Raw genomic sequence first — 21,752 nt, 5'->3', positions numbered from 1 at the left:
AACACATAGCCTGCGTGGTGACAAATTCCATGGATGGCATCGACGTGATACTGCGAGCTTTACTCTGTTCTAGTGGTGCTGAAACAATTTTCAGAATGGGGGTACTGTAATCAATGTTGTGTGCCTGACTGAAGTTTTAGGGATTTTGAAAAATACAAGGGTAGCACGTATCAGTGCACAAAGAAAAAGAGTTGCAGTATGATATTGTTGGAAATGGCCCTTTTTGCAGGGTTATCCCCAAACTTTTTTCTTCTTCCTCCTACTTTTTCCTGACCTGTGGTTGTGGGCACTTTACCACTGCTGATCAGTGCTAAAGTGCATATGCTCTCTGTGTAAATTGTTATTGTGATTGGTTATCCATGATTGGTATATTTGTTTTACCAGTAGGTCCCTAGTAAAGTGCACTACATGTGCCAGGGCTGGTAAATCAAATGATACTAGTGGGCCTGCAGCACTGATTTTGCACCCACATGAGTAGCCCCAAAAAGATGTCTCAGGCCTGCCACCGCAGTACGTGGCGCAGTTTTCTAACTGCCATTTTGACCTAGCCAGTGAACCCACTTGCCAGGCCTTACCCTTCCCTTTTCCTACACCTAGGACACCCCTATGGTAGGCCTAAGGTACCCTCCTGGGCAGAGTGCAGTGCAGGGGAAAGATAGGACATGTACTGGTGTGTGTAACATGTCGTGATAGTGAAATACTCTCTATTTTGTTTTTCACTATTGAAAGGCTATCTTGCCCATAGGACAGAATGGCGAATGCTTTGTAACATTTTACAAGCATATCTTCCCATATGAGTGAGATAGAAAATTGGATTCTGGTACCCCTGAACTAAGAATTTAATAACACATCTTTTATTAAGGATGGTTTTTAGATTCTGTGTTTTAAAATAGCACTTTTAGAAGGTGGTTATTTTCTTGTTCAACCTTTCTGTGTGCCTCTGCCTGGTTGTGGAGTGACTGTCTGGCTTTGGAGTGACAGGGGCTGGGGTGGCTCCAGGAGTCTGGGTGAGTCAGCCTGGGCTGAATAGGCCGATCTTCATTATGAGTGGTGGGAGGAGTAGCACCTGTACCTGACCAGGGCTGTGCCTGCCTTCCACAAAAGGCTGGCTCCACTCCACCTCCTGCAGTGTGTCTGAAGATCCTGGCCCACACTGACAAAGGAAGAGGTTATGCACTGGCAAAGTGCACCCAGAACTGGTTTTGACTGGGTTCAGGACCCCTTACACAAAGAGAACAAAGACATTTTGGGCTATGAATATTAGAGCTGAAACCCCTGAACTTTACACTACTTCGTGATCAAGAGGAACCTGCTGCCAAAGAGGACAGCTGAAGAGAATGGGGAAGAGTACGACCCTTGCTGTGTGTCTGGGGCTGGCCTGCAGTTTGCTGTTCAGCCAAGGAGAGGACAAGGGACTTTGCTGTGTGCTGTGTCCCCCTGCTTGAAGAAGGACATTGCTGTGTGCTGTGTCCATCTGTAACTAAAGAGAAAAGTCTCCAAGGGCCTGAGCAAGCTGACCTCCTATTGTGGAAACTCAGGGACACCAAAGTTTCCCCCCATCGTCTCAGCAACGCTGTGTGCATGTGCTTTTCTGCAACCTGAGACCATCGTGTGGTCCGCTGTGCCTGTGCGGCTGAGCCAGCCATGACCGCACTGAACCCCTGCTGCGTAATCATTGTAACGCTGCGAAGCTAATCACTGCCCCGGCCCGAGCCGTCGTCTGACAGAAGCTGCGAGTGCCTGTCACTGCCGCTGGCCCGAGCCACGAAGTGCAAAATGATTACTGCGAGCCATCATCTGTAGAGAAGCTGCGAGGGTGAAGCGCTGTGACCCGATCCTCTGTGAGGCATCACCTAACAACCAGGATTCCCCTTCCGCGAAGAACAGCTGTGGCTGCCGGAGCTTTCAGCAAGAAGTCGAGCCGCGAGGAGGAGAGAGAGAAAGCAACCCCCCAGGTAACACTCAGACTCAAGTCCAGAGCCGCTGTGTGTGTCGCCGCCTGGGGCGGGTTGCGTGTGTCTGCAGAGACTGCTCCGATGTCACCTGCATAACGAAGTCTTTTATGCTGGGTAACTCTGATGGCCCGTACCTGCCTTGAATAGCAGGATGATACCGGGGCCGGCATTTGCGCATATCTCCTTCAATTTTGAGCATTTGGGGGCATAACTTTGCATGCGCTGACCACGGAGTCAGCTTGTCACATGGTGAAAAGCCACAACCACGAGCGCACCGTGAACCGGTGCCGAAGCGAACTGTGTTGTGACATTTTTTTTAATCCTACAAGGAAATACGAACCTGCAAGTTATTTTTCATGACATCTTGAAAAGTCGATTACATTAATACGCACATGTTGGATTTTTGTCGTTTTGGTCTTGTCAGAATCTAGATAAAGAATCCTTTATTTTTCTAAACTGGTGTGATGTCTATTTGTGGTGTTACCACTGTGTTACTTTGAGTGTTGGTACAAATACTTCACACATTGCCTTTGGGATAAGCCTGTCTGCTCGTGCCAAGCTACCAAGGGGTTGAGCAGGGGTTATCTAGAGTGAGTTTCCCCCTTACCCTGACTACAAGCAAGGGTCCCTATATGGTCACAGGTACCCACCTCTGCCAACTAGAGACCCCCATGTCTAACAAATATCATATGATATGTCTTTATTGATGTCATAACTACACTTTCACAATTGCGGTATTGACCTTCTTGCTTTCGAAAATTTGCTTGAAAATGCACAATTTGCCCACTCTTTCTTTCAAAATTCTCCCTAAGGAAGAATTGCCCCGGTCCCGCGTTATGGCAGTTGGGTTTGCACCCTCGCCAAAGGGCACTCATCCCACATTTTTACATCTCACCACTTTTAATTGTCACCAGCCGCCACTGAAATAGCCATATAAATATGCTTTATCTAAAAAGCCATAGGGCTTCTATAATCAAGCTAACACTAATGTGCATGAACGTGGCACTATCTGTGCACTCATTAGTCAAAGTTATACACATTAGTGCACGTATGAATTCCTAGTTCATAATACGCAAGGGCATGTTTGTCCCAAGCACACAAAGCATGTCGTACTTTAATCTCTGTGACCGCGTAGGGAACAGGGCCCTACCCCTGTCTATCTTGGTATTAGCAAACCGCAAATGGTAAATGCGGCATGTACGAGTGCTTTATATATCGTTCTAGCTATGAATGCACTGTGTACACGTTATTCTGCTTCACTACGCGGGTTCCATTTTGGAAGCAGTGGCCATCTTGTCATTGCCCTCACATAGGCTATAATGGAGTAAATACGGGCCTCGCAGTACATGGGCTTCTCCTCTGACTTCTCTGTGACCTGGGCAGCTGGCTCTGCTGCCCCAGGTCAAACTGGTCTCACGAGCTCCCCTTCCTCCGTCCACCTGTGATTAGCATCAGGGCTTGACCCGTCATAAAACCCTTTCATTCTACACAATCCTCCGGCTAATCTCTTCCACACCTGCTTGTTCCTGCTTTATGACTTGTTTCCCAAAACAGGAGATGCTCATGTTTATTGGGGGGTCTATTGACATCCGATGTGGGATCTGAACCTTACTGTGTAAATCATTGTGGGCTGGCCGAACTGGAATGTGGGATGGTCATCATGACTCTGCCTTTTCTTTGTAATGTACACTTGTAATGGCCGTATCATAAACCTAGGAATGTATGCTTGAGGCAAGAAAAAGGGTATTCAAGATGAAGTCCGTTCCTATGATTTTCAGCAGTCTCCTGAGAACATACACGCTGTTGTACTTCTAGGATACCTGTAATTGGTCTGCAGCCAATAAACAAATCTTTGACTTCACCCAGAAGACTCTGTGTTTCTGTAGGTCTGGAACAGGGTGAACCCAGAAGTCATAGGGTGTGTGCCCCTGCACCGCTGGGACTAAAATACCCAGTACTTCAGTTTGGCGCCCAACTCGGGACGATTTCAGCGGTACCAGTCCAAGCCAGAGGTTCGTGAGGAGCTTCGTGTGGAAATTCCGGAGGAAGGCCGCCACTTCATCGACCCCTGCATGTCGACGTGGTCCGAAAGTCTTTTCTGCGAGGTTCTCCGCGTCCCGACGGCTACGAAGGACTGCTGCCCTGATTAATCGACCTGTTTTGGACCCTTGACGAGTTTGAGAGAGCAAAACAATCGAGAGAGTCTTCTGGTGACGTCATCGATCGGTAATATTCAGTTAAGTATAAGTGGAGCGTCTCCCATTTGTTTTGGTATCCTTCGGGATCGTTTGATTTGGTAATTTGGTAATTTTGAGTTTGCAAACGCCAAAGCCAGAGGACTCGTGTATTCACGAGACTATCGTAATCGATAATCCTTTGACGTTTGGATCTAGACTAGTGAGCGAAGATGCCTGGTTCTGGAATATTTGGTAGATTATTCTGTTTGGGTTGTGGAAAAGATTTCCAGCTAGAGGAATCATGTCCGGTTCCTCCGGTTGGAACTCCAACTTATGAGCTCTATGTAAAACATGGCGTAGGCCCCATTGCATATAACGAAGTGTGGATCCACTACACCAGGAAAGACGGTGTTTTAAAATGGCCCCAAAATGGTAGTTTCGATACCGATATTTTAGATAATTTGGAAATTAAATTGTTTAAGAAGAAAGCCCGGCCGGCGATGTTTGACTCTTTCCGCTTATGGCGAAAGGAAGCCAAACAAAAGGAAATTAAGCTAGCGAAAAAGAATAAAAGAGAGAGAGGTATGACAGTAATACAAGCAGCTGTACAATTTAAAGACAATGAGGAGGAACAGATGAATGAGCAATTGCACAGGCAGCGTAAGTTAGGGATTGACAAATGTTACCCAGCTTTACCACATTCTAAGCAGAATGAGTTAGAAGAAAAGGAGAAAGATCCCCTGATGTCACATTTGTTGAGTTCACCACCCCCGTATGCTCAAAATGCCATGGCACCTCCCCAGCTTGTGAATATGCCACCTCCAGTGAATATACTGCAAGCCTTGCCGCTACCGCCAGCTGCTGCGCAGCCAGCTCTTATCCATATAGCGCAGCCCTCTCGAGGGCCGCCAGCTGTGTTCCCGACTGCCCCCGCGCTCCCTGCGACTTTGCCTAATTCAGCAGCTGCCTCCCCTGACACTCTTCCTTCCACCACTCCAGTACCTGTTTCTACATCCTCTTTTCTTCCCTCTGTTTTCCCCCCTGTTCTCGCTTCAGCTTCTCCTTCAGCGCGACAGCGCTTAGCTAATGTGGTTACTACATTAATGTCGCCTCTCTTTGAGTCATCTGGTGCGACTCCTGGTTTACAGCGTAAGCAATTGCGTAGCCAATTGCCTAACCCTGATGAGAAAAAGGTAATAGACAGCATGGCGCGTAGATGGATTGTTTTCCCTTCATTGTATGATGTGGAATCAGTTGTCAACGTTTTCCATCAGTGGGATGCCCCAAAACAGAGATATGTGTTCGAGAAAATGTGCGAAATTCTCTGTGAAGTATTGGAAGATAGTGGTAAAAATCCGAGCCCGCAGGAATTGTGTAGAGTGAGGTTTGATTTTGGAACTGGTATAATTGTGGACCGCGAAGTAGATAAAGCAGTTGCGGTTGTATTGTCCTTCAGGAATGATGATTGTCAACAGTCATTGTTTGAACAAGATGTCCTTGTGGGGAAAAAGGTAAAAGCGCGACAATACCCCATGAGAGAAGTTCCCCCGGTATGGAAGGAAGCAGTTGCAGCTGATGCTAACGCCGGTATTGCCGCTGCGCCAGCGCATTTCCAGCGTGTTTGGGTGCATGTTCCATGGAAAAGATCTGAGGTGTTAGCGCTTAAGCAGTCATTGCCTGATCCCCGTAAAAATCCAGCAGGTTATTATAAAGAATTGTCACAGACGGCAGGGTCATACGTTATGAATCTGGCCGACATAGACATGTTGTTTGGTAATGTTGTTCCACAGCCTCTATGGGGATCAATTCGTAATGCAGATCACGATGCAGAACTAGGGGATACATGGGCTAACATCATTGCTGCTGATGCTAGACAAACTGGTGGCGCGAAACCAGAACCTTTAGTAGCTGAACTGCCTGGTAGAATCATCACGTATATGAAGACAATAATGCCCGCGATGCGCGTAAATTGGGACAAGTTATCTGCATGCAAGCAGAAGAAAGATGAGACAGTGTCAGACTTCTTTACTAGGTTTGAAGAAACCTTTATTGACCACAGTGGGCAGGATATGAGTACTGAGGGTGGCCAACGGTTATTTGTGGATAAGTTTGTGCAGAATTTACTTCCTGACCTGTGTAAAAAGTTGAAAGACTCAGAGAGTTCTTGGGCTGTTTCTTCTTCAGCGCAAATACTGGCTACTGCACAGTATTATGAAAATAGAGATAAAGACGAGAAAGATAGAACAGAGAAGAAAACGAAGGAATTAAAGACAAAAGTCCTTTTACAGCAGGCTTACCCACCACGAGGAGGTCAGAACAATTATAGACAACCCCAAGGTGTCTATCACCAACCCCAACAGTTTCAGAACAACCAGCAAATGAATGGGTATTATCAACCACGTGTCCCTGTAGGTCCCAACCAATGTTCATACTGCAAAGAGGAAGGTCATTATAAATATAGTTGCCCTAAATTAATGCAGCGGAACGGTAATGTGTATGGCACAAGAGGTAGGGGTGGTCAGCAAGCTCCTAGAGGCAGAGGGCGCGGAAGTGTTCCCCAGAACGCGCGTCCTCTTCCGCCCCAAAGCGCCATTAATAGCTTTGATCAGCAAGCTAACGCGACTAGTAATACGGCCCAGTATTATAATAATGATTATTATGCAGAGGATGGCGATGCAGAAAATAATGATTATTAGGACAGCCATAGACAGAGAGAGGGAGTTGTTTCAGTGCCAGTGGATCAGAGTGGACCGTATGTTGAGGTGACTACAGCAAATGTAACGGAGCCTTTTCTGCTAGACACTGGTGCTGCAAAGAGTTCAATCATGCATTCAAAACTCCCTGGCGCACCTTTGTCTGGCGATATAAATGTTTCAGTAGGTTTTTCTGGCGCCCCAGTTAGGAACCCGATTTCTAGTCCCATGTCACTTTCTGTTGGACCTTGCGAACTGAAAGCACCCCTGATTCTGACAACAGGTTGTGGTGAGAATTTACTGGGATTAGATTTGTTGAAAAGATTGCACGCTACACTGTATTGTTCTCCTTCAGGAGTACAACTTACATTAGGCAAGAAAGTGATTTCCCCAATGTACTTGTCTAAAAACACAATGCCGCCTGAATTGTCATCCCTTCCGGAGGCCCTTTGGGCTACTGGTCCCAATGATGTGGGCCTCTTGGAGATACCGCCATAGGTGGTGACTTTAAAGGCTAATGTCAGACTGCCACGTATTCCCCAGTACAAGATCTCTAATGAAGGGCAGAAAGCATTGTTAGACATTGTCAGCGACTTGATTAATAAAGGTGTGATTGAAGAGACAAGAGGCAACCTTTGCAATAGTCCGATTTTACCTGTCTTAAAACGAACGGACCCTTCACAGCCACCTGTTTACAGATTTGTGATCGATCTTAGAGAGGTTAATAAGATTGTTGTGCCACAGTTTCCGGTTGTCCCTGATATAACTGCCTTGTTAACGATGATTCCAGCCTCTGCTGCATGGTTTTCAGTGATTGATTTAAAGAATGCTTTCTTTAGTATCCCAATTGCAGAAGAGAGCAGAGACATTTTTGGCTTCCGCTTCAAACGCGCTCCCCAGGGCTACTGTGAAAGTCCATCAATATACAGTCAGGCTTTAAAAGCGCAGCTTGATGCACTTGTTTTACCTAGTGGCGCTATCCTGATTCAGTACGTGGACGATTTACTAATCGCCGCGGATACTGAAAACATCTGTAAAGAAGCCACATTGTCATTGTTGCGCCATTTATCTGCTTTCCATCACAAAGTGTCTCTCTCTAAGCTGCAATATTGTCGACAAGAAGTGACCTACTTAGGTCATCTCTTATTGAAGGAGGGAAGGAGACTGACCCCAGAAAGAATTCAAGCCATTGCACAGTTGAGTGTGCCGAAAACACAGAGAGAAGTGCGTGCTTTCTTGGGCATCACTTCATACTGTAGGCATTGGATCCCTAGTTTTTCTTTGTTGGCAAAACCTTTAGTAGCCTTAACATGCAAAGACACACCGAATCCTATCCCATGGTCTGAAGAGTGCCAGAGAAGTTTTGTGGAATTGCGTAATGCATTGTGTTCGGCTCCTGTGTTGAGTACTCCTGACTACAGCAAACCTTTTACATTGTATGTTCACGAGAAAGATGGTTGTGCGTTGTCAGTGTTAACACAGCCTTTTGGCGACAGACCGCGCCCATGCGCATATTTTTCATCAACCTTGGACCCTGTAGCGAGGGCATTGCCAAGCTGTCTGAGAGCGACAGCTGCTGCAGCAATGTCTATCCGACAATCTGCTGGTTTGGTAATGGACAATACATTGATCGTTATGGTTCCACATGCTGTAGACACATTATTAAATAGGACCAAGACACAACACTTGACTAGTGCGCGATTATCAGGCTATGAGCTTACACTGTTAGCAAATCACATACACATAAAGAGATGTAATACGCTGAATCCAGCTACGTTACTGCCAGTTCCAGCAGACTCAGATGAGATTGAGCAACATGACTGTCTGTTCAGAACAGAAGAAGAGACGAAAGGGAGAGTGGATCTAAAAGATACTCCCCTGACTGAGTGTGATGGTACTTTATGGGTGGATGGTTCATGTTTCAAACTCCCTAATGGTGACACGACTGCTGCATATGCTATCACGACTTTTCACACGGTTGTGGAAACTGCACGAGTGCCACATAATTCGGCCCAAGCAGCAGAATTAATCGCCCTCACGAGAGCATGTGTGTTGTCTGAAGGAATGAGAGTAAATATATACACAGATAGCCAGTACGCCTTTGGCGTGGCTCATAATTTTGGGCGTTTGTGGAAAGAGCGTGGGTTCCTGACTTCGCATGGAGCTAAAATTCAGAATGGCAAGTTGGTGAATGATCTCCTTGAGTCACTGACCCTACCGTTGCAAGTTGCGATCATGAAATGCAGTGCGCACAGGAAAGTCACAGATGATGTTGGACGTGGGAATGCGTTTGCTGATGAGACGGCGAAAGAAACAGCACAGAATGTGAAGACTAGAATGTATGTTGCAGGCCCCGCAAGATGGGTTGATGATGTTGGAATGTGTGAGAACACAATAGAGAGTGTGAAGTCGCTTCAAGCTGAAGCCACAGAGAAAGAGTTAAGCAAATGGAGAGAAAGTATGGGTAGGTTGGATGAGAATGGTTGTTGGATTGATCTGACAGAACATAGGCGATGGTTGTTGCCTGACGCATATGTGCTCCCAGTGGTTACTATGGCACATGGAATGGCACACATCAGTACGAAAGGAATTTGTAAGTTGTTGGCTCCAGTATGGCAGAATGCTGGGATTCCCAAGTGTGCAGAGAATGTGGTCAAGAACTGCATGGTATGTCTGAAGTATAACCCTGGTAGGGGAACCCCAACTCCAGCTGGTCACTTTGCACCCCCATCATGTCCATTCGAAGTTTTGCAGCTGGACTTTATTCACATGGAAAGATGCAACAACCTGAAATATGTACTGGTGGTTGTTTGTGCTTTCTCAAAATGGATAGAGACTTATCCTCTGAAAGATAACACTGCCCTATCCACAGCCAAAGCCCTTGTGAAGGAATTTTTCCCTAGGTTTGGGATGCCAAGAATGGTGTGGTGTGATAATGGAAGTGAGTTTGTGGGTAAAGTGATGAAGAATGTATGTGAAGGGCTAGGGATAAAGCAGAAGTTCCATGCTGCAAATCACCCCCAATCAGCTGGACTAGTGGAACGCTACAATGGAGCCTTAAAGCTCAAGCTGGCCAAAATCCAGGCGAGCACCGGTCTTAAATGGCCTGACGCTCTGCCTTTAGCACTCCTGTCCACCAGAATGACCATACACTCACGAGTGGGACTTAGCCCTTACGAGGTCGTCTTTGGCCGCCCGGCCAACGTATGGGGTGTACCGAGGCCTACGAAGTTTAGTGAGATTGAGCATCCAGTACTACTCGATTACTTGTATGATTTGACTGTTAAACTGCGTGTTTTGCACCAACAGGTACATGATACTCTTCCCCAAGCTTCTGAACCTCCCGGACACCCTATCAACCCTGGCTCGTGGGTCCTGGTCCGAAATTTCCAGCGTAAGAGCAACGACGAGCCTCGCTGGATCGGCCCTCACCTTGTACTTCTGTCGACAAGGTCAGCGGTGCGAGTAAAAGGGAAGAAGCACTGGATCCATGGTACCCACTGCAAAGTAGTCCCCTTGCCTCTGCCATATGACCAGTGGGTCCAGGAGGGTATCGCCGACTCTGAGACAGACACTGTGCCTCATTTTGTACCATTCAGTGACGCACGCCTAAAAGACACAGTTTCAGACCAAGAGAGTGACAATATTCTGCAAGAAGCTGTGCCACCATCAAATCGACTGGACACCACTCAGCCTGAACTTTTGTTTCAAGACCAAACAGCACCTGGCCGTCTCCGCTATAATTTGAGACCAAGACCCATGGACAAATAAAGATTTCCTTACTATTTCCTTTTTGACATTTTTTGCTCTCCCATCTGAAGGACTTTCTTGATTTTTGTTTTTCGAACCACCATCCGGGTTCTGCCGCAGGGTCGCGGTGCTAAGACTTTGGGGTACAGGCCGAAGACGCTAGGTCAACGGTTCTGGTTGGTCTAGGGCGTTTCCCTGGACTGACAGGCGTACTCCTTAGCAGAAGAAACTCATCCGCCGCGAGCGGCCCGATTAGAGGATGGAGTTTTTTAAGATGGAGAGACCCGTTGAGGACATAAACTTCAAAGCAAGGATGTGTAGAATTGTAAAAACTAAATGTTTTGTATTTTTGTGCCTTTTTACACTGTGTAGTATCATGATGTTTATTGTAGGATTTGTGTTCTTCTCCGCTCAAAAGCCCATTGAACCCACTGAACAGCCTATACCTCTTTCTACTGCCTCCTCTCACTCTTTTCACCCTTTGCCTGAGCACGAACAGACCAGACGATCAGAGTTTGTAAATAACTCGTTTATCCAGCTCTTGCACCAGCACCAACTGGTAATGAATACGACCAATTGTTGGGTGTGCGGGTTAATGCCACATACCATTAACAAGGGTATTCCTTATTTGGTGCTGCCGTATAGTTACAATGGATCGTCATGGGCATTCCAGACCATGTTTCTCTATGCTCTAGATACGTACTCCCCTCGCCAACCGCGTTCCATTAGACCTATCACCAATAATAAGGCTTTGATGAAAGGAGTTGCCGATATGAGTAGGGATATTGATGCATACTCATCCATTCCCAAAGAAGAGCTGAGACCTTATGTAGGATGGAACGCGATGGGGTATAGTATTAGTCTGGGTGAAAGACAGCTAAAAATCTCATCCCCAATCTGGGTCGTACCCCACATAGGTCGGTTCTGCTTACAGGGTAATGGTCAGAATCCTAGAGCTCAACTGGGAAGAAGTGACTGTACTGAAACGTACACTTTCCCGTCACAGTTCTCCCCTGCGTTTTTGGCTGCCAAAGGCACATATTTCATCTGTAATGATCGAGCATATACATGGCTGCCCCCTGATTTCTCGGGCACATGTTATATTGCGAACTTGCTACCGCCGACATTTACTGCTGCCTCTGACTATCACAAGACCAGAGTTGTGAGAGGTGTGATTAGTAAGGAGGATACCGCCGGTCAGGAAGCGGGAGACTTCTTCTTGGGTTTCCTGCCGTTTTGGGGACCTATGGTAAATAGTAGGAACCTGAGACAGCTGACACGTGTGGTTGAATCCACTATAAATGTAACGGCTGGTGCCCTTGGTAATCTGACAGCTGAGCTCCAAGCGGATCGCCTTATGACTTTACAGAACCGCATGGTTCTAGACGTTATTCTCGCAGACCGCGGTGGGGTATGTAAGGTCATCCAATCCAGTTGTTGCATTTTCATACCAGATAACGCTCCAACAGTGTATCAAGCCATCTCCAAACTCCATAAAATATCTGAATCCATACACGTGGATAAGGGAGACTGGTCACTGGTGGGGTGGTTCTGGGAATTGGAAAGTTCTGATGGTCATTGGAATGATCTTAGCCATTCTTTTCCTGTTCTGTCTGTGTATACAGTGTGCTCCTACGATATGTGGCCTCTGTGCTACCTTATGTGTAAGGAAACCTGTATCGAGGGACGAGCTAAGTAATAGGATGATGCTACAGCAACATCTCCATGACTTCGTGAACATCGACCTAGACTCGGATTAAGATGAGTATAGTGATTGCCTATGTAAGGGCAAAAGGAGGGTCTGTCGTACTTTAATCTCTGTGACCGCGTAGGGAACAGGGCCCTACCCCTGTCTATCTTGGTATTAGCAAACCGCAAATGGTAAATGCGGCATGTACGAGTGCTTTATATATCGTTCTAGCTATGAATGCACTGTGTACACGTTATTCTGCTTCACTACGCGGGTTCCATTTTGGAAGCAGTGGCCATCATGTCATTGCCCTCACATAGGCTATAATGGAGTAAATACGGGCCTCGCAGTACATGGGCTTCTCCTCTGACTTCTCTGTGACCTGGGCAGCTGGCTCTGCTGCCCCAGGTCAAACTGGTCTCACGAGCTCCCCTTCCTCCGTCCACCTGTGATTAGCATCAGGGCTTGACCCGTCATAAAACCCTTTCATTCTACACAATCCTCCGGCTAATCTCTTCCACACCTGCTTGTTCCTGCTTTATGACTTGTTTCCCAAAACAGGAGATGCTCATGTTTATTGGGGGGTCTATTGACATCCGATGTGGGATCTGAACCTTACTGTGTAAATCATTGTGGGCTGGCCGAACTGGAATGTGGGATGGTCATCATGACTCTGCCTTTTCTTTGTAATGTACACTTGTAATGGCCGTATCATAAACCTAGGAATGTATGCTTGAGGCAAGAAAAAGGGTATTTAAGATGAAGTCCGTTCCTATGATTTTAAGCAGTCTCCTGAGAACATACACGCTGTTGTACTTCTAGGATACCTGTAATTGGTCTGCAGCCAATAAACGAATCTTTGACTTCACCCAGAAGACTCTGTGTTTCTGTAGGTCTGGAACAGGGTGAACCCAGAAGTCATAGGGTGTGTGCCCCTGCACCGCTGGGACTAAAATACCCAGTACTTCAAGCACAATCTTAATTTAAGGGTGTTACGTGAAGACACCCTTCTCCACAGTGACATGCTCCACGAACTCGCACTGTGTTAGAAGGCGACCTCAGAGGGGCCCGGAAGGGGCCCTGACTGCCCTGAGACCCACCCTCGAGGTATCGTAGCCGGGCACTGGCGGGAGACTCCTCAGGGGAGGAACCTCGTAACTAGGATCGTACACTCGGCACCACACGACAGAGAGACACTACACGAGGAGTTCTTAAGAGCAAATCTTTATCAGATCGGGGTGGTAGGATCTTTATGATCAGCAAGGCAAAATATATACAAATAGAGCGCGGGCTCACAAAGTCTTGGAGGGGGGTTAGGCGGTAGCGGGACAGTCTTTGGGGATAGGAATCAAATGCAGGAGCGTACCCGGTGCACAGCTCACAATCCTCGAGCTGGGGGATACGCTTGTCGTCGTGGGGTCCGGCGGGACCAAGAGAGTCTGTGGGAGCTGCGAGTCACTCAGCAGGCTCGAGTATAAGTTCGGAGGTCTTACGATCTTCGGGGAGCCGCGAGTCACTCAGCAGGGCTCAAGCACAAGTTCGGAGGTCTTACGATCTTCGGGGAGCCGCGAGTCACTCAGCAGGGCTCAAGCACAAGTTCGGAGGTCTTACGATCTTCAGGGAGCCGCGAGTCACTCAGCAGGGCTCAAGCACAAAGTCGGAGGTCTTACGATCTTCAGGGAGCCGTGAGTCACTCAGCAGGGCTCAAGCACAAAGTCGGAGGTCTTACGATCTTCAGGGAGCCGCGAGTCACTCAGCAGGGCTCAGGTGTTTCCAAGGCGAATCTGCTGGACAGTCCCAGAGCACCCCTTGTTATAGGGCGACTCCTCTTTGATGTCCGGAGTCTGTGCAGGCAGGGGTCTTGTCACCTGGGGGTCGCTTGTTGGGGGTTTCCTGCCATTGTCCTTTGATCCTTTCAGGGCCGGGTCGGGAGGAGCCCCAGACACCCAGCAGGCGTGGAGCCAGCCCTCGGGGAGGCCGGCGGGTCGATCAAAACCCACCTTCCCAGGGAAGCGCAGAGGTGTGATGGAAACTGCTCCTCCCTTTCTCATCCCAAGGGGAGCGCGATGTCCTCCAGCCGGAGTGGCGCCTATAGGCTAGCGTCGCGCTGGGCCCGGGCGGCCATCTTGGTGCATGAAGTGGGCACGCGGGCCCGGGGTGGCCGAAGGAGGAAGGCCACGGACGGGGGAAGTCCGGGTCGGGTGTGTGTGTTCTGATGGGAAGGATCGGCTAGGCCGTGGGCTCGGGGCTGGTGTGAGGTGCAGGGGTCAGGTCTGACTATGTTACGAGGGCCGGGTCTAACACGCGTCCCCCCCAGCTGAAAGCCGGAGAGAACTACCCATCTTCTTGGGGGTTCTCTTCGCTGAGGCGGAAGAACCGGGAGAGGCCATCGGCGTTGGCGTGGTCCGTACCAGGGCGATGTTCCACGGTGAAATCCATCCCCTGGAGGGAGATTGACCACCGCAGAAGCTTGGGGTTTTCTCCTCGCATCTGCATGAGCCATCGCAAGGGGCGATGGTCGGTTTGGACCCTGAAATGGGTGCCGAACAGGTAAGGGCGTAGTTTCTTGAGGGCCCAGACTACGGCGAACGCCTCGCGCTCGATGGTACTCCATCTCTGTTCCCGGGGCAACAGCCTTCGGCTGAGGAAGGCCACGGGCTGGTCTAGACCCTGGTCATTTACCTGGGAGAAGACTGCCCCGATGCCATGCTCGGAGGCATCAGTTTGTACCACAAACTCTTTGGAGTAGTCGGGGGCCTGGAGGATGGGGGCCGTACACATGGCCGTTTTCAGGGCATTGAACGCCTCTTGGCAGGCAGGGTACCACTGTACCTTATTGGGCTGCTTCTTGGACGTGAGTCCCGTGAGGGGACCGACCAGGCTGCCGTAATTCCGGATGAATCTCCGGTAGTAGCCCGTGAGGCCCAGAAAGGCTCGGACCTCTGTTTGGGTAGTGGGGGGTTCCCAGGCTAGGATGGCGTCGATTTTGGGCTGTAGAGGGGCGACCTGCCCGCTTCCGACCTGGTGCCCCAGGTAGGTTACCGAGCCTTGCCCAATCTGGCATTTGCTGGCTTTCACGGTGAGGCCCGCCTGGCGTAGGGCGGTCAGCACCCTCCGGAGGTGCTGGAGGTGCTCACTCCATTCGGAACTAAAAACTTCAATATCGTCGAGATATGCAGCGCTGAATTTTTCCAGCCCGGCCAGGACTCTATTTACCAGTCGCTGGAAGGTGGCCGGGGCATTTTTCATCCCGAAGGGCATCACGCGAAAGCGATAGTGCCCATCCGGGGTGGAGAAGGCGGACCGCTCCTTGGCTCCCTCTGTGAGCGCAATTTGCCAGTAGCCACAGGTGAGATCGAAGGTGCTGAGGAACCGAGCAGCCCGAGCCGGTCAATGAGCTCGTCGGCTCGGGGAATGGGGTGGGCATCGGCTCGGGTGACTTCATTGAGTCCCCGGTAGTCCATGCAGAAGCGGAGTTCCGGGGCGACCCCGGGGGCAGCTGCTTTTGGGACCAGGACCACGGGGCTGGCCCAGGGGCTGTCTGAGGGTTCGATCACGCCTAGGGTCAACATTTTCGAGACTTCGGCTTGGATACAGGACCGGACCCGATCAGGGACTCGGTAGGCTCGGTGTCTCACTGGCGGGCTGTCCCCGGTATCCACATCATGAACACACCAGTCGGCGACCTTGGGGACCAGGGAGAAAAGGTCCGGAAACTGCCCTAGGAGCTGGCGGCAATCCTCACGTTGCTGGGGAGTGAGAGACGGGGAGAGGTTCACTCCCTCTACGGAGCCGTCCTTCTCCTTGGTGCACAGAAGATCAGGGAGAGGATCTGACTCTTCTTCGTACCCGTCATCAGTGGCCAGTAGGAGGCTCAGCTCCGTCCGCACAAAGTGGGGCTTGAGGCGGTTCACGTGGAGGACCCGGAGGGGGTCCCGGGGTGACTGGACGTCTACCAAGTACGTGACCGGGCTCTTCCGCTCAACTACTTTGAAGGGCCCGGTCCATTTATCCTGGAGAGCGCAGGGTTTCACGGGGGCCATGACCCACACCAGCTGGCCCGGCTGAAACTCGACTAGCACGGCGTTCTGGTCGTACCAGCGCTTCATCTCCTCCTGACTCGCCTCCAGGTTGGCCTCTGCCATCTCCCGGAACCTCCTAGTCTGATTTCTGAGGGTCAGGACGTAACGGAACACATCTCGGGGGGGGCCTCGGGGCGCCGCCTCCCACTCTTCCTTGACCAGGCTGAGGGGCCCCCTGACGGGGTGCCCGTAGAGTAACTCAAAGGGGCTGAACCCCAAGGATTTCTGGGGAACTTCCCGGTATGCGAATAGGAGGCAGGGGAGCAGGAGGTCCCACTTACGCCGGAGGGGCTCTTCCAGGCCCGCGATCATCCCCTTCAGAGTCCGGTTAAACCGCTCTACCAGGGCGTTTCCTTGGGGGTGGTACGGGGTGGTGAACTTATAGGACACCCCGCACTGTTGCCATAAGGACCTCATGTATCGGGAGATAAAGTTGGTACCGCGATCGCTCACGACCTCGCGGGGAAAACCCATGCGGGAGAAGATCCCCATCAACGCCCAGCCCACCACGGGGGCCGTGACGGTGCGCAGGGGGATGGCCTCAGGGTAACGGGTGGCATGGTCCACCAGGACGAGGATGAACCGGTGCCCCTGGGAAGTTGGGGGGTCCAGAGGTCCGACAATGTCGATCCCGACCCGCTCAAAAGGGGTACTGACGACAGGGAAGGGTTGGAGGGGAGCCTTGCGCTTCCCTCCACTCTTCCCACTGGCCTGGCACGTGGGACAGGACTTGCAGTGGGCTTCCACATCCGCTTTCATTCTGGCCCAGTAGAAATGAGTCACGAGGCGACTGTATGTTTTGTCCTGACCCAAGTGGCCTGCGAGGGGAACGTCGTGGGCCAAGCCCAGGAGGAGGTTTCGGAAGCGTAGGGGTACCACCAGCACCCGGCCGGACCCTAGCTCCACCGACTTCTGTTCGCTGTACAAAAGGTCATTCTCCCAATACACCCGGTGCGTCCCCGTCTGGTCGCCTGCGGCCTGGGCCTCTGCCTGTTGCCGGGGCCCGACCAGGGAGGGACAGGTAGCCTGCTCTCGGCAGAACTCCTCTCGGGAGGGGCCCCCCTCGTGGCGCCACTGGGCTAATTCGGGCAGATCGCCTAACTCGGTGTCTGGGGTGGAGTCGGAAGGCGGGGGTTCATCACTGGCGATCGACTCTTCTGGTGGGGGGATGTGGGGACCCTCGGCCGGGACCATCCCATCTTCAGGGGTCGGGGCATCGTCGACTTCCCTCAGAGGGGTCAGTCGAGCCGCCATGGATCGAGTGGTGGCGCACACCCACTCAGGGAGGCCCATCATCCCTAGGTGGGTCTTGCGCTCAACTTGTCCCCAGGGGGAACTTTCCAGGTCGTTCCCCAGGAGACAGTCGACGGGCTGGGAGGTTCTCACTGCGACCTTCAGTTTACCGACCACCCCTCCCCACTCAAAGGGCACCAGGGCTACCTTACATAGGCTTTCTGTGTTGTCGGCTGAAATGACAGGGCAGAATACGTTGGGGAGGACCTGGTCTTCGTGGACTAAATGGCTGAGGACACCGGTGATGCTGGCCCCGGTGTCACGGAGGGCTTCTACTTGGTGGCCATTGATCGTTACGAGCTGCCCATATTTCTTTGTGTTAGAGGGCAGGAGGCTCCCAGGGACCATCTCTCTATCTCCTAAGGATACTAGGGCCATAGCGGCGGGTTCCCACTCCTCGGCCTCCTCAACCTCCTCCCCCAGGGCTACATTGGCTATCTGTCTAGCGGGGGGTGCTGCCTGGGTGGTGCGTGGGGCCATGGGGCATTCAGGGTCGTTGGCGTAATGCCCGGGCTTCTGGCAACGGAAACAAGTGATGGTTACCCGGTGCACCCGTCTCAGGGGGGGGCCGGATACAGCTGGTGGGGGTGCCGGGAAAGATGGAGGTTGGGACTTCGGGGGACTAGCCTGGGACTCTCTCTGCCCTCCCTGTTTTCCCCCCCCTCTCTGGCGGGGTGGTCCCTGACTGGCTCGGGGGTACTCTCCTACAGGGCCCCGGGAGACCCGGGTGTTGGTCCAGCGATCCGCCTCGACAGCCAGCTTTCTTGGGTCCGTGAGCTTGCTGTCGAGCAGATGCTGGCGTAGTTCCACAAAGCAGTTGGCAGCCAGGTGTTCCCACAACATAAGGTTGGTTAGTTCTTCCAGGGTGGTTACCTTGCTGCCCTTGATCCACCCATCGAAGGCGCGGCTGAAGAAATTCACATATTCCACCCAGGTGGTACCCGGGATCTTCCTGCAGTCCCAGAACCGCTGGTGGTACATCTCCGGGGTGAGGCCGTACCTTGTGAGGAGGGCCGCTTTCATGTGTTCATAGGAGGTCTGCATGGAGGTGGGTAGGTCGAGCAGGGTGTCTCTCCCTTCGCTCAGGAATCGTCCCCATAACCCAGCCCCCCAATCCTTCTGCGGGACCCGATGGGAGGTCATGGCGACCTCGTAGGCCCGGAACAACTGCTGAATGTCATCATTTTTGTAATATTCTTTGACCACATCCTTGGGGATGTGGACCTTCTGCTCCGTCGGGGCGGCCGCCTCCCGGTTCCCCGGGGGCCGCGCTTCTCCTCTTCTTGCTTTCAGTTCTATTTCCTTCAAGCTGCGTCAATGTTCCAGTTGAAGTCTCCTTCCCTCGTGTTCTCGTTGGAGTTTCTTCTCTTCTAGTTCTCCTTGTACTCGCAACTGTTCTACTGCTAGCTTTTTGTCGGCTAATTTCAACTCGCCCTCAATTTTGAGTTTGGCTAATTCGAGCTCGTGATGGCGACTTTTTTCTCTGTCTGTGAGTTCCTCCGGGGATAGGCCCCCGTCTGGTACGAAGCCTCGCACCTGGTTGCTGCTGCGTTCTCCTTGGGAGGGTCCAGCTTCGTCGTGAGGCTCCCCCGCTCCTTCTGGGCGGGAGGCTCCAGAATCCACCCAAGCTTTCAGTGCCTTTTGCATATCTTCTTTGGTGTTGAGACCAGTGGTAGCGATTCTGAGTTCCTTACAGAATTGCTTTAGTTCTTTGTGAGTGTACTCTTCCAGCTGTTCCACCTGGAACACGGTACTGGCGTCGTCTTCTATGAGAACCACGGCGTTTCCTTCTGCCATCTTTGTCGGTAGTGCGTCAGCCGTTCACGGTACGATCTCTAGATTATGGGCCCGAATCCCGTCGCTTGCCACCAATGTTAGAAGGCGACCTCAGAGGGGCCCGGAAGGTGCCCTGACTGCCCTGAGACCCACCCTCGAGGTATCGTAGCCGGGCACTGGCGGGAGACTCCTCAGGGGAGGAACCTCGTAACTAGGATCATACACTCGGCACCACACGACAGAGAGACACTACACGAGGAGTTCTTAAGAGCAAATCTCTATCAGATCGGGGTGGTAGGATCTTTATGATCAGCAAGGCAAAATATATACAAGTAGAGCGTGGGCTCACAAAGTCTTGGAGGGGGGTTAGGAGGTAGCAGGACAGTCTTTGGGGATAGGAATCAAATGCAGGAGCGTACCCGGCGCACAGCTCACAATCCTCGAGCTGGGGGATACGCTTGTCGTTGTGGGGTCCGGCGGGACCAAGAGAGTCTGTGGGAGCTGCGAGTCACTCAGCAGGCTCGAGTATAAGTTCGGAGGTCTTACGATCTTCGGGGAGCCGCGAGTCACTCAGCAGGGCTCAAGCACAAGTTCGGAGGTCTTACGATCTTCGGGGAGCCGCGAGTCACTCAGCAGGGCTCAAGCACAAGTTCGGAGGTCTTACGATCTTCAGGGAGCCGCGAGTCACTCAGCAGGGCTCAAGCACAAAGTTGGAGGTCTTACGATCTTCAGGGAGCCGCGAGTCACTCAGCAGGGCTCAAGCACAAAGTCGGAGGTCTTACGATCTTCAGGGAGCCGCGAGTCACTCAGCAGGGCTCAGGCGTTTCCAAGGCGAATCTGCCGGACAGTCCCAGAGCACCCCTTGTTATAGGGCGACTCCTCTTTGATGTCCGGAGTTTGTGCAGGCAGGGGTCTTGTCACCTGGGGGTCGCTTGTTGGGGGTTTCCTGCCATTGTCCTTTGATCCTTTCAGGGCCGGGTCGGGAGGAGCCCCAGACACCCAGCAGGCGTGGAGCCAGCCCTCGGGGAGGCCGGCGGGTCGATCGAAACCCACCTTCCCAGGGAAGCGCAGAGGTGTGATGGAAACTGCTCCTCCCTTTCTCATCCCAAGGGGAGCGCGATGTCCTCCAGCCGGGGTGGCGCCTATAGGCTAGGGTCGCGCTGGGGCCGGGCGGCCATCTTGGTGCATGAAGTGGGCACGTGGGCCCGGGGTGGCCGAAGGAGGAAGGCCACGGATGGGGGAAGTCCGGGTCGGGTGTGTGTGTTCTGGTGGGAAGGATCGGCTAGGCCGTGGGCTCGGGGCTGGTGTGAGGTGCAGGGGTCAGGTCTGACTATGTTACGAGGGCCGGGTCTAACACACTGGAATTGCGTCGCTCAAGACTCCAACCCAACAAAGCTCGACTGTAGGCCTCTCCAGTAGGCACTCCAACTTCTGCCGCAGTCCCGCGAGACTGCCTGGTAATGTTTCCACATCTGTCGTGACGGGTGAAGCCTGAATCTGCCCATGCAGTCTGAGGACTTGAAATGCTTGCTAATGGCTGATGGACTCGTGTGCTCTCTATAAATGAATAAACAAGCATTTGCAATGCTATAGGTCTCGCATTTTAGACACTTTGACCTATTGGTATTGTAAATGACAATTCCTTTTATTATTGCACGTTTATTAAACACATAAATAAAAGGCATTGTCATTTACAATGCCAATAGCTCAACACCTCGCAACTGCAAGACCTATCGCATTGCAAATGCTTGTTTTATTTTTTTAACCACATTCAAATTAATACCGTCACTTTGTTTCCAACATGTTTGTCTAACATTAACCCAAGAGTTGCATGTCAAAAATTACTTTGGAGATCAGGAAATGTGCTTTTCCTATTACTTGGCATTAATGTATCTATCCTTTCACCACATTCAACCACTCGCAGGATGTTGTGGCGACTCTGGGACTTGAACCTCATTCCCCAGCTTCAAAGACCAACTCCCTGCCCATTACAATACGCATAAAAATGTGAACGATGGAGCTGATGCCTCAGCACTACATTAATGATTTGAAAGAGGTTGTCTTTTCTTATTTCCAAATTTCTTACAGGCAAACTGAAAATTATTGTATTGCACAATATAACAGGGCGTTTAGCCTGCCGGAACTCAAAACTGATTCTATATGTACAAAGTCAGGACTTATGGATGTAACAGCGTATCGCCCGTCATCTTTTTCTGCGTCAAAGCCCTTCACACAGTTTTACAGCTACTAGCTAGCATAGGTTGCTTTATGTCTCTTTGAAGCTGCAGATACGGGGTTAGCTCAAAGAAGTACAGTTTATTGTAATTTATTACAGT

The sequence above is a fragment of the Triturus cristatus genome, chromosome 1_2 (assembly GCF_964204655.1).
Source record: "Triturus cristatus chromosome 1_2, aTriCri1.1, whole genome shotgun sequence".
NCBI classification, from domain to species: Eukaryota; Metazoa; Chordata; class Amphibia; order Caudata; family Salamandridae; genus Triturus; species Triturus cristatus.
This window is presented reverse-complemented; position numbering follows the sequence as displayed.